At 37.2% G+C, this 13405-nt stretch overlaps 1 protein-coding gene across 2 annotated transcripts in view; it reads left to right on the top strand.

Moving 5' to 3' along the window:
* The window catches only part of KCND2 (potassium voltage-gated channel subfamily D member 2), a 311330-nt gene that overhangs the window by 8331 nt on the left and 289594 nt on the right, over positions 1-13405 (top strand). The gene's annotated exons all lie outside the window — the stretch shown is intronic.

Genomic DNA, 13405 nt, shown 5'->3' with positions numbered 1-13405 from the left:
CTTATCAGGCAATGGATGGGAGCACAGATTTTTGTGCAAGACATGGTCTCTAAAACTGCTTTTTTCTGCATTGCTCATGCAGTGGAGGAAACGTTTTTAAGTTTATAGACGGAGCTTTGAATGGATAAGTCTATGCTGCATTTTCCAGAACAATAATAGTTGCCATGCTTGGACTTCGAACCCTGCCACAATTAGTAGCCTAAATTCTACCATTATTTCTTAAGTATTTTTTGCTGAAGTATATGATTTTGATCTTCCTGTGCCTTTGGTAATACTTTGTAATCTCCCTGTTAAGTAAAAAGTTGTGGGTTTTGTTTCGGAAAAAAAAATCCATTTTCAACAAAGTACACAAAGAAATTTGCATTATTTCCACACCACAGACTTAAATAAATGTGAATTGAGATGAAATACAAAATAGTACTTTTGAATAGAGCACCTGATATGCAACAGGTGTTAAGCATTCTGTAGAAAAATACTGGATACAAATATTTACTCAGGTATCTGGTGCATGAAGGCTCAGATTTAAACATGAGCACATCTGAAGATCGTGTGACCAGTATTATCAGTCCTAGAGTATTTTAGCTTCATTAAAGAAAAAATAATAATCCGACAAGATTCAGCTCTACCATAATTCAAATGAGACTGCACTCTTTTTCTCACACCAGTGTAGATGCACCTTATGCATTATGAGAAGGTATATCTTAACATACCCAGTCATCATTACAGAGTTGCTACTACCACCAGTTCAGATTCTAGCAGTTAAGTGCATTTACAAAAGCTAACAGAACATTAAAAGACTCCTATCTGTGTAAATATTAAAAAGACAAAGATATTGTTCATATGAGCAATTGCATTCTTTGTGTATTTAGTAAACAGTTTCCTTTCTTATATTACACTGCACAGTATTGTTCCCTACTTGTCTGCAGGTCTCCATCGTGAAGGTGAAAGCCTTTGGAGCCACTGTGTAAATGTTCTTAATTAGGGCTTGATCCTGCACTGTTATAGAAGATGGGAGGTTGCCTAAAAACCTACAAAAATGTTATTAATATGAACGGAGTCAAATTTTGCACATTTGAAGTATTTAGGAGCAGTATTTTGCATTTAATCCCCGTTTTTTCAGTTTCATCCATGTTAACTGGTTTCTTTGATCTGGTTGGCTTAACAGTGAAGTCAAGTCTTACAGACCCAGAGATCTCCTGGGTTTATTAGTTTATAGGAGCCAAACACTGCAAGGAAGATTTTTAAAGTCAGTTAGGTATCTGGAGATGCAGATAGGCACCACATTGAATTCTCAGAAGAGGCTTAGGTGCTTAGAAACACAAAGGAGAATAGTTGAAGACAAGTAAGCTGGGAAACTAGGTTCCTAGTCATCTTAGAAAACATAGTCTTATGTGCTAAAGAATGACTGCTAAGATAAGTACTGCACTGAGACTCTGCATATGTCCTACACCTATCAGAATCAAATGGATCTTACAAGGGGTCAGGTCTTGTTAAAATACAACGTGCCCTCTATTCACATAACACTGTAGAAGGAGATAGAGTGTTGTGTGTGTAGTATTCTTAGGAAAGAGGAATAAGTAATTCAAGAAAAAAAAAAGAAGGGTAGTATGACTGAGAGAGTAATGTAAAGCATCCAAGGGACAATGTATTTTTGATCCTAATTTTCTGTCTCTGTGTTTTTTAAACCAACGGTTCAGCATTAAAAGAGATGGAAGAAATGTGAGTTATGACATGAAGTTATTGTTAAATTAATGAAAATAGTTTTAGAAACCATGTGCAAAATTATAAAACACTATCAGGTAGGAGATACCATTTTTTCAAAGAAACATCCAACCTGAGGATTTATTGGTTTCAATAGGTCTTATATTTAGTTTATATACAATAAATTTGTTAAGATGCTGACGTGTGGTAAGAAAAGGTAAACCATAATTCTCAATTTTTGACCACTGCAAATTCATCCCATTCTCTAGTGTGCTGGCAAATGTTTTTATTTTGTCTCTATTTGATTTTTTTATGTATATTGTAGACTTAAGTGGGAGGTTTGAGAAGTACTTTACATTTGCTTTTTCTCTTTTGCAGTAATATGAACTTTGTAAGCATGGTCTATAGATCTGCTGGTTGATTTTTTACCTTAATCTGTGTTCCTAAATGAAACATCTTCAAAACACATTTCCCTGATTTTTCCTGATTCTTTGTATATATTTTCTTGAGGTAAGCATCTTGTATCACAGTTGTTTCTCTTTGAGGAGACATTGTGATTTGTGAGTTGACTCTTAACCAGATGGTGTCTAGCTCAGCTTTGTACTAACTACCACTAACTAGCACTAAAGCTTCATATCACAAATTAACATATGAAGCAGAACATTCAATATTAAGAACACTTGTACATTTTTTTCAAAATACGATCTAATATAACATAATATGAACATTAAAACAAAAATGTTATGAAATCTGTATCTACATGAATAAATTTGACTGTTTGTTGAAGACTCAGTTTCCTTAAGTAGATAAAACTTCTTATGGTGTGACAGACAATATAAACTTCTAGGAATTTATTTAATTAGTCTGAGTACTTTGGTAAATTAAAATAAAGTAAGTATATTGCACTGCAGTTTTAAAGCACCTTGGATAAAAAAATAGCTATGAAACTCCATAAAGGTACTTATAATGATGTAATTTTATAAGAATACATTTAGATGATTTGATTAATTATTATTTTGGAAAAAAATTATTTTGAGGCCAAACCCCAGCTTTCTTCAAATGTGTATCCAGAGACATGGGGTTTTTTGCATTGTACTGGCAGATTCTCAAAGTATTTTGGCTGATACACAGAGAACAGTCTTTCAAGTTATCACTTGCAAGCTTGGCCATCCAGGCGTTCCTTGTAAATGTCTGAGAGTCAGACTGTGAGGTTGTGAAGGACATAATTTAGCATTGTGTGATAGCTCACAGTCTGAAAGCGTCTGCTGCATCCTAACTCATTGCTTCTTTCAGTAAGATGAACCAAGAGAGTTTTCTGTATAAGAGCGTATGTAATGTGAGTGGGATCCTTAACTTTTCATTCTTCTTAATGTTCATCTCTCCCTTTTTTAATAACCCAAAAGAGGAATTTTATTACTGTGTTAGTGGCCTTACTTTCAGTTTCTGCAACTTTCATCTCTCCCACTTGCAGCCAGTTAATAATTCCCTGAGCATCCTTATCAGCTGTGGACAGCAACTACTGCACTGTGCAGGGTTGCTTAGGAACAAAATTGATGCTCTTTGACATGGTGGATTACAGCTGCAACATGCTGGTCCCCAAACTCTCCTGCTTCCCACAGAAGAATGAAAAGCAGAGAGGTTGAAGATGCTTTCCAAATCTAACTGCGAATGTGGTATATACTTTTTTGTTTTAGAATATCTAATCACTTCTTTGTTGGAAAATAGCAGGTTAAGAATTGTGGCCTTTCTATTGAAAGCAGTAACCAAAAAATCTTTACTAACAACTCTTTTTTTAACAGCAAGTTTGTAATTTAAATACCATGGTATCTTGTATCACTTACAGAACTGAGATTTTTTAGCTTTTCTGAGGTTTTTGGTTGGCTATGGTTATTGATGCATTTGTTTACATCAGTTGATCAAATCCATGTTGAGACATGGATATCAAGGACTAGGAACAGGCAAATCTAGACAAGCAGTATGTATACCTATTCTCGTATACCTAATGAGAGCTAGATAAGTTATAGGTGCAGCTATTTCTTGTGTTTATTTGATATGTATTTATATAAAATGAAACATTGAGTATTAGCGTTGTAAACTCTCCAGTGATTGAGAATTAAGTTCCTGGATGGAAAACTTCAGAGTACAAATTGAAGCTTCCCTGCAGTCAGATAGTTTAGAGTAAATCTATCCACAGATTGGCTTAATGATTTGACAACCTCAGTATTAGTTATTTTCCAAGTGAAAGGGAAGCTCAAGTTTTATCTGACTTGCTTGTGAACACAGTAATCAACCTATAGGATGTTAGTCTGTATCAAAAGGTCCATGTGCTACTTCTGGAATCTCTCTCCCTTCACCCCATGTCAGTCAGATCATTGCAGAAAAGGTAGCTGCTGAAAGACTTCAACCATTATCATTCATTTAACCTACAGTTTCTTTCCTTCTGAGGCCCAAACTTTTGAAATTTAATGCATTAAATCTTTCATGGGAGAAGCAATGTTGCTAGTCATGCTGGTGAGCCCTTCAGCCTCTTGCCGTACTGGCAGAGCCGTGACAGCCTCTCTCCTCCTCTGGGGACAGGCACAGCTGCGTACCACAGATGATGCTGACTAGTTGTGTCTGGCACACGCAACCAATGATTTTAAAATACAGGCACCTTTGTGCAGCAGTGCACACAAGTAAGATAAAAACCTAGTTGTGGGAGGGGGAGATAGGAGACAGTTTTATTTCAGGTTTCTAGGAGAGGACAGAAAAGAGTGAACTGCACCAATCCCTTTGGATGCAACCGCCTTCTGGCCACCGTCTGCCCCGAGCCTTCTTCACACCATGAATACAGCGCAATGCCTGTCAGGCAGTGATCCACACAACGGATTTACAGTGAATCTGGCTGTGCAGTAGGAAAGAGGTTGTGGGTTCTGCAACACTTTTCCAGAAGGTATGTGAACTTTCACTATTTCTCTACGTAGCCATTACATTTAGTGTACACTGTTTGCTACATCTTTGCAAACAAATTAAATAAATACAGAGAAGAGTGCTAGGTGTTGTGGAATACTGGACAGGACAATGGTTTGAACTATGGATTTGGATCCACATAAGTGGATTTGAAAGATACTCATATCAAAAGGCTGAAAACAGTTGGTTCATCTCTTTAATGTCAGTGGTGTATCTTCTGCCTTAGTATATTTCCTGATACGTTTTCCAGCTCATTAGCTATACTCAAAAGTTCCTTTGTTTTGAAAGCAAACAAATCCAAATATAGCAGAAAGGTTTCCTTAAATAAGTCTTTCATGTTGTCTGTATACAGTTCTTTTCCCAGTCTGTATGTTTGTGTGGAAGGATATAGTTATAAAATTTATAGATTGTATCTTAGGTGTGTCGGTTTTTAAAAGAGGCAGTCAGGACATACAACTCTTTTAAAGGAGACAAGTAGGACATCCTTTTTTTAAAGGAGACAATCAGGACATATTGTACAATAGAATTATTATAGAAGAATCTGGAGGTGGAATTCAAACTTATTTCTCTGCCAGTTGCTTACCATCTCTAGGAGGTATTTATAAGCCTTTACTCCTCCAAAAGTTAAATCCTTCTGAACTAGTCATCCTTGTCTCACTTAGGAGGTAACGAAGAGAAGCAGGCATCTGGAGGTGCTCATTCCTCTGGACTGACTATAAATGAAATTTATTATGATTAGTAGAGACTTAAATATTTAAATACCAAGTGAAATGGATGAGATATATCCCAACCCCTGTGTCTAGCTGGTTTGGTCTAGTCTCCTTGTTCCCAGTTATATAATTCTGAGAGGCCCGTAACATATTCCTTTCAAAGATACAGCAGAGTACATGCTTGGGATTTGATGATAATTCCCACTTTGTCAAAAAGGCAGTGTGTCTGCTACATTTAAAGTCAAAATATTCCTGTTTTGTGTAACCCTCAAGGCCACTTCAGTGCTTTTGCCAAGTTTTTGGCCTTTTCCAAACAACACCAAAAAAATTTAAATTTGAAAAAAAATAATAATGAGTTTTAATGTTTCTGCTGGTTTGGAAGAAGACTCTAGAAAACAGAAAGAAACATTTAAGTAAGTATCCACTACTTTTCTGCAGGGAAGAAGTCATTCTTCAAGTAGCAATGCCTTTGAGTTAAGATATGGAGAGCTTGAAAACCTTAACTTCAAAGGGTTGTAAACCCTGTTCTTCTGAATAGGAAACCTAAAGACTGATTCACATGTTGGTCTTGTTAACTGTTTCACCACTGTCTATTTTGAAAGTGCCCAAATGAAGAACTGTCAGGCATATTCCCCCATGCCATTATTCTAGTGTCTTCCAGGAGGTGTCAGAGCTCTAGACAGCAGTTAGGCATTGGCAATGCATAGCTCTGAAGCAGACTGAAAATCTTGGACACACACTAAAATAAATTTCGGTGGGGACACTCTCCTCATTGCAGTATTCATTTTCATATTTAATTCAATTTAAAAATTACCATTTTCTTTAAAGCTGCCTCCAGACTGGAGCACTGCAGAAGCTTGAGGGCTGCAAGAGATGATTATGGTCAAAACTGCTTTATATCTTTCTCATTTACCTTCTGAACTTTGTTCACTTCTCTGCAAATCATACCAATCTCTCTGGCAAGGAAATTCTGTAATTTGGTATGAAATCATGTTATCAACAGTGATTTGGTTTAACTTATTTTAGTTCGTCTTCATATTCTGCTTTTCCAGAGCAGCAAATCTCAAATTTGCCAGCTCGTACAGTTGTATACTAGTGTGAAATAACGACATTTCTTTCAGTATGTTTCTTTTTATGTAAGACTTCATGAAATTATGTTCCTTTATGAATTAAATGGCATATTAAACTTATTTTGGGGTTTTTTTTGGAAAGAGATGAATAAACTACAGAAGAAATAATATTTCCTCTTTTTTTCCTTTATGTGGTCAGCTTTATAATAAACTTCCAAACAAGTTCTAAAGCAAAAGTGCTGTCCTACACCACTGCAGAAAGTTTGCTTTTCCTTTGAGGGTCAACACTGGTTATTTCATAATTGGAGAAATGAATTTTTATTTAAATGTATTAAAAAAAGTGCTCCTCCCATTTGCTGTTCAAGTAAATGCTTTTTACAAGCTTGAAGAGTGATGATGTTGATGGAGAGAATGTAGGGTCTTTCTTAAGGTTCTTCCTTAATTCTAAGTTGTCCTTGGAACAAGTAGTTGTATGAAGACAAGTTTTTTTACATATGTCTGAGACTTGAAGTGATAATTTTAATATGCCAACCACTTTTCCACTATCTTAAGAAACAAATTGAGAACAGGGATCATGCAACATCTCTGCAGAGAAATTATTTACCTAACTAGTTTGCTAGAGAGAAATAGATGAAGACAGTTTTAGAAATCTGAATTGCTAGTCCTTCAAGAGGGCAGCCTGATAGTGACTGGTGTTCTGCGCTGCGTTGGGGTGTTGGGATGTGAGGTAAGAGAGAGATGGTGCAGGATTCTTTCTGCATCTTGGCAAGAAAGACCCAACAACAAATGGCTTAATAAAATCGCCGGTTTAATAAGATAAGAGTAAAAGAGGAATATAGATAGCTAGTAAATCTTATGTCCATTCAGATGCTGGGAACCATGCATTCATGTAGCATTGGATAGATTTTCCCACGGCATGCTGCACAGACCCTGTCCATGGAGAGAAGATCCTCTTCTTTGATCCTTTCTGCTATTATGTAGTTTATTTTTTATACAACAACCCTATTCAGAAAAGATGTTCTTATGAGAACTTCTTGCTGCCCTTTTAGATGAAGGCAAGGCCAATACAGCTGCAGTAATCACCTACAGGCTCCTCTGATCCAATGATCTGGTCAGGTTTATCCTGCAGATGAGATATTTGTGTAGCACAGCACAACCTGAACGATTTCATCTTATGATGAAAGGCCATGTTCCAGCCATTACTGTTCCATTCTTTTTTGACTGAAAAAAACAATTAGAAAAATTAATGGCAAAATATCCACCAATGCCTATCAAATACAGAAGATCCAACATCTGCTTTGGGAAGTCCTTACGATGCAGATTGCTGAAAGCTGAGAAGGTATAATCGGGGAAGTATCACCGCATTCTTGCCTTTGCTTAAGTCCTATCCATGTCACTTGCTTCTGGCCACTGATAGCGTATTGAGCTACATAGCTTCTTCATCTCTCCCCCTCATGTTCTCAGTTAATGGAAATGACTTAACTGTGGGTTGGATAAGGCTTATATTAGGGAAATAAACTGTTTTATACTTTTTTCCTAAATTCTTTTAAAGATCCTTGGGCAATGGATAAAAGATAGCTATTCTTAAGTACCAAAGGTTCAGAGGATCCAAGAATATCACAGAGCTTGAAAACTGTGCAAATAGGAAAACAGCTGCTTTAAACTCACAGTTATTTCTTAGATCTCTATTTTGTTCAGCTATTTATATAATCAAAGGTCATAATCTACAAGGTGATGAGAACTTATGTCAGCTTCAAAACACTTAAACTCACTAAGCATTTCAATGGAAGATGAATAAATGCTGCAGCACCTGGGAGTGCTGAATGCCTTGCAGGATTTAGTGCTATTCACTTGATCCAAAGCCCATGGAAATCAATTAGACACTTGGATTTGACCTGAGAGGACTTTGCATCAAGCTTGTGTATGAACAACTCTAGCAAGATATTGACCAGGAAAACAATTATTTATTTGAATTATCTCAAACTCTAAGGATTTAATCCAAGCTCCATGGCAGTGCAACAGTGATTCCCATGCATTGCTATCAGTACCTTATACAGAGGTAGGGTGAAAAAAGCAAAAGGTGGAGTTTAGTTATATTTAATGAAGCATAATTTCATCATCAGAAAAACAGTGAGATAGTAGATTCCAACTTCTGATGTAACAGGTTTATTCTGTCCACAGTTTATCAAGAGGAAACTCTTTATGAGAAGCAAACAATACGGTATCTCCGCTGGTAACATGGAGGTTGAGTCATACATGGGATCCCTCCCTGAGTATTTCACATAAATTGGTCATAATCAGCACCAGAGTAGGGAATTTGCTCAGAGTTTCTTACAGCTAAAAGGGGAACAAGTTGGCATATTTTTTTCTTTAGCTTACCAAAGTCTTGTTAACTCAGAAACTTTCAGGCAACCTTGAAAGGATATCACACATTAATAGCACCAGAGAACATGACAGGCAGAGCTTGATGTAACTAATTTTGGACTGGTGTAACAGTGCTATTTAGAGCAATAAAGGTTTTATCTGTTGGTTTATCTGTTTATTAAAATAGTCAGTGAAAAATGTGCCATATATATTCTGTTAGTATACAGTACTTTTAAACTGATAGTTCTGCCTGTACCTTGGGATTGTTCTGCTTAACTATATTAGGATAAGGTCATATATAAAATGGGCATAAAGAAGAAACAGTCAGTTTCCTAACAAGAATCTGTCAAACAGTTAAAATTAATGGCTAGCTAAGACCCATATGTATCAATGACACAATGATTATTATATGCACTTCTATCTTGCTTGCCTTTCCACATTAAAATTCATCACTCCCAGTGAGAAGGCCCATACGTTCTTAGATTGCTCCCATACATGATGATCATTAGCTAAATAATTTGTTTAATGAAAAACAAATAAACTTGCAGTTACTTTTTTTTCTATTGTGAGATACAAATGCCAATACTTTGAAAATCCTGGAAGAAGGACTGAGGGAGAGCAGGTTTTATTCTTGGGTTTTATTCCATTTAAGAGCATGTTGCAGCTTTGTTGGCATGGATTCACTGTATGAGTGACTTTATGCATATTCACAACTGTTACTTGGAAGGAAATGACTTATTAAACAGTAATCATATAGCATATGTAAATGAGTTTTGTGCGTAAACACATACCTTTAGCCTCATTGCCTGAGATGGGTTGTTGACTAAAAAAGTTTTTCTGATGGCATTTACTTTCCCAGGAATTTTACCAATCATTTTATGTCTGATTGGCTGGATGGTTGCACTCAAAATGTTGTGGTCAATGGCTCGATGTCCGAGTGGAGAGCAGTGATGAGCGGCATTCCTCAGGGGTTGGTGTTGGGACCAGTGCTGTTTAACATCGTTGCTGGAGACATGGAGAGTGGGATTGAGTGCACCCTCAGCAAATTTGCTCACGACACCTAACTCTCTGGTGTGGTTGACATGCTGGGGAGAAGGGATGCCATCCACAGGGACCTTGACAGGCTTGAGAGGTGTGCCTGTGCAAACCTCAGGAAATTCAAGAAGACCAAGTGCAAGGTCCTGCACATGGGTCAAGGCAACGCCAAGCACAAATACAGGCTGGACGATGAGTGGATTGAGAGCAGCCCTGCAGAGAAGGACTTAGGGATGTTGGAGGATGGAAGGCTGAGCATGAGCCAGCAATGTGTGCTCACAGACCAGAAAACCCAGAAAGCCCACAGCATCCTGGGCTGCTCAAGAGAAGTGGGGCCAGCAGGTTGAGGGAGGTGATTGTCCCTCTCTACTCCACTCTTGTGAGACTCCACATGTGTGGGGCCTTGTGTTGTGTTCAGGGGGCCTCCAACAAAAGAAGAGCATGGACCTGCTCAAGGGGGTTCAGAAGAGGGCCATGAAGATACTCAGGGGGCTGGAGCACCTCCCTTATGAGGACAGGCTGAGAGAGTTGGTGTTGTTCAGCCTGGAGAAGAGAAGGCTCTGGGGAGACCTATAGCGGCCTTCCAGGACTTAAAGAGGTCTTACAAGAAAGATGGGGAGGGACTCTATCAGGGAGTGTAGTGATAGGATGAGGTGTAATGGTTTTAAACTGAAAGAGGGTAGATTTAGATTAGATAAAAGGAAGAAATTCTTTATTGTGAGTGTGGTGAAACACTGGATCTGGTTGCCCAGAGAAGTTGTTCATAACCCCTCGCTGGAAGGCCAGGTTGGATGGGACTTTGAACAGCCTGGTCTAATGGAAGGTTTCCCTGCCCATGGCAGGGGGGGTTGAAACTAGATGATCTTTAAGGTCCCTTCTAACCCAAACCATGCTATGATTCTGTGATTCTATGATTTCCTTTTCTGCCTGAGAAATCTTTTTTCTTATCTCATACGTAAATAATGCTGATTTTTCTCTGTTCCTGTTGAATCACATACTTGAAAAAACAGAGAACAGAATTCAGGAGTGTCTATATATAAACCTAGGTGAGATGCTCAAATATATGTGTCTACCATCAGGTGAGCTAAATGACTCTCTAGACTCATTGACTGCTGTGACTGCAATGGGATCTTCAACACTAACTCGTACAAAAATGTACATGCACACACCAAAAGTGTCTTCACTCTCTACTTGAAACCCATTCCAAGACAGCAAAATGAACTGACCATGATGTCAGAGCTATGAATTCTTTTTCTTTTATCTTTTTTCTTTTTTCCTCAGATTTGGGGTCCTGTTCTGTGTAATGATCTAATGCAGTTTAAGTAAGTGCTTCTTACTACATTTCCAAGCTTCTTTCCCCAAAATGCTCTTTCCTAATGGCATTGTCCACTCAGAGTGACAGCATCTTTCTCAGGAGAAACTACACAGAATATACTGAAGAGGTCACCTCCGAAAAATTTGTGTACCCATATTCTCTTGAGTCATTATGGTTATATTACAATAGCCTCTGTACATGTTTTTAAAGTCCTGGGTAAATATTTTTCTTCTAATTGAATAGAAATAGGGAAAACATAAAAAATTCACAGCATTTAAATCTTCTGTTCTTGATAGTGCATTTAATAAACAGTGGAAAACAGAGCTGAAATGATATTCTAAGATATAAAATATTGCTAGAAGAAAAAGATGTAGAGGAATGCTATGGAACTGTACTACAAACTAGTGAAATGAAATGAGAGAACCTAGAGCAAATAAAACTAAAGAAATACACACAATCGACACTACATTTCATGATAAAAAAGTCCACTAGAAACTACAGGGGAACTATACCTACTGTATTTGAAAAATATTGGTAAATATTTTGTCTGTCTAAATGTAGAAGTAATTTCATGCAAGTTTCTTTTCATTTGTGACAGTCTTATTGATTTAATACAAAAGAGAAACATTTTTCACCCATGCATTTTTTTTTTTCTAAGCAGCAATATAGATAAATAGGTAGAAAAGTTAATTATTTCTACCAGCATTTGGATTTGGAGGCAAAGCCCACAGGAGCTAATGGAAAGGCTTTCATTTTCTTCAGCAGGCTTTAGATCAGGATTCTAGTTATGTCTTACAGTATGTAATCTAACATTTCTATGTCATTAGTTCACAACTTTAAAAGAACTTTTTCCAATGGGGACTGGATTGTTGGATTTTTCTCACAAGAAATCCAAAGTAAAAGTTTTTACCTGTTTTCCTTATCAGAAAGGAAGGCAAATCTCTTATGATAGACTGGTGGAAATCTTAATGAAGGCTGAAAACACTGCTAGAATTTTTGGGTTTTTTAAATGTTAAATGTGTCATGGAAAGGTTTACTTACTTTATGTAATCCACTCCAAAATGCATGTCTCAGCCATCGGGTTGGAACATATCAGTGTGTAAAAAATGCAATTACTCTTCAGGTCTGAGAAAAATTCTAATAGTTAGATGCTGTGCAAGCTTCTGAGACTAGACACCGTGACGATTTTGTAGGCGTCTCATTAACGAATTGTAGCGCTGCAGCATGCTCTGCTTTACTTATTTATTGAAGAGATAATGGGAAATAACTGGTTTCTTTGTGAAGTCATAAATAATATGACAGAAGGATATTAAATGCACTGAGATGTGACAGAAAAGCTAAAAACTTGTGGAGTTTAGTATTTTATGGTGCCAGTTCTCTTTTACCAGTACATGTAAAAACCAACAGATACGTTTTAGATGGGTTTGTGAACAATTATCAATTTAGTGTGCTAGCTACTGAAATGTGGGTGTCTTAGATCATAAACAGTATCCCAGTTTTGCAGTAACATTCAGAAGTTAGTAAAGAATAAATCTTCTTTCTCTAGGTATTTTTCCACTTTTGTTTTATACGGAGAAAGTATTTCTCAATTTTTAAATTCTCAGTATGAAATACTGGTTCTACAAAGTATGAACATTTCTGACATTCATTCTGTGCATCCTTTGTTCTCAGTGGGAGTCCTGTCCTGAAACAGGATGCAAACATACACATAAGGTCCACCATGGCTCCTCAGAACTTTGCACACTTGATTAAAATAAAAGCTAGCTTTTTTTCCCTCTGTGTATGTGTGTGTGTGTGTGTCTGAACTAAAGAGAGAAATATGTATTTTATTCTAGAGTTCGGCTGTAGCACTGGGATCCAAATTGAGGTAGCACTGTCCTCTCCTGTCTTCATTCCTGTTCATTTCACTAAGAGATTTATCATGCAGTATATTGCAAACTTCCTCAGAGGCTGTGGTGATTAAAGAAGTAGCAATCTCATTAGTTTTCTTGGGAATATTTCTGAGTATCATACCCCACAATTCTTTACCCTAGGTTTGACTCAACATTTAGCATGAAGCTAGTATAGAAGACAGAGCTCCACAGAGATGCAACTGGTTCTACTTAGGTTTCTATACCCTGTCCGTGTTTATGGTACCCAAGCACCTATATTGTAAACATGCTTATACAAGTTGAACAAATTCTTCTTCCTTCAGCAATAGGATCTCCTTCAAGGTTGGTAGTTTAGACATTGGTGCAGCAGGCAATTCTTGAGGTCACAAA

Source organism: Strix uralensis, chromosome 5, assembly GCF_047716275.1.
Source record: "Strix uralensis isolate ZFMK-TIS-50842 chromosome 5, bStrUra1, whole genome shotgun sequence".
NCBI lineage: Eukaryota > Metazoa > Chordata > Aves > Strigiformes > Strigidae > Strix > Strix uralensis.
Note: the sequence above shows the minus strand (reverse complement) of the source record. Positions and strands in the feature narration are given on the sequence as shown.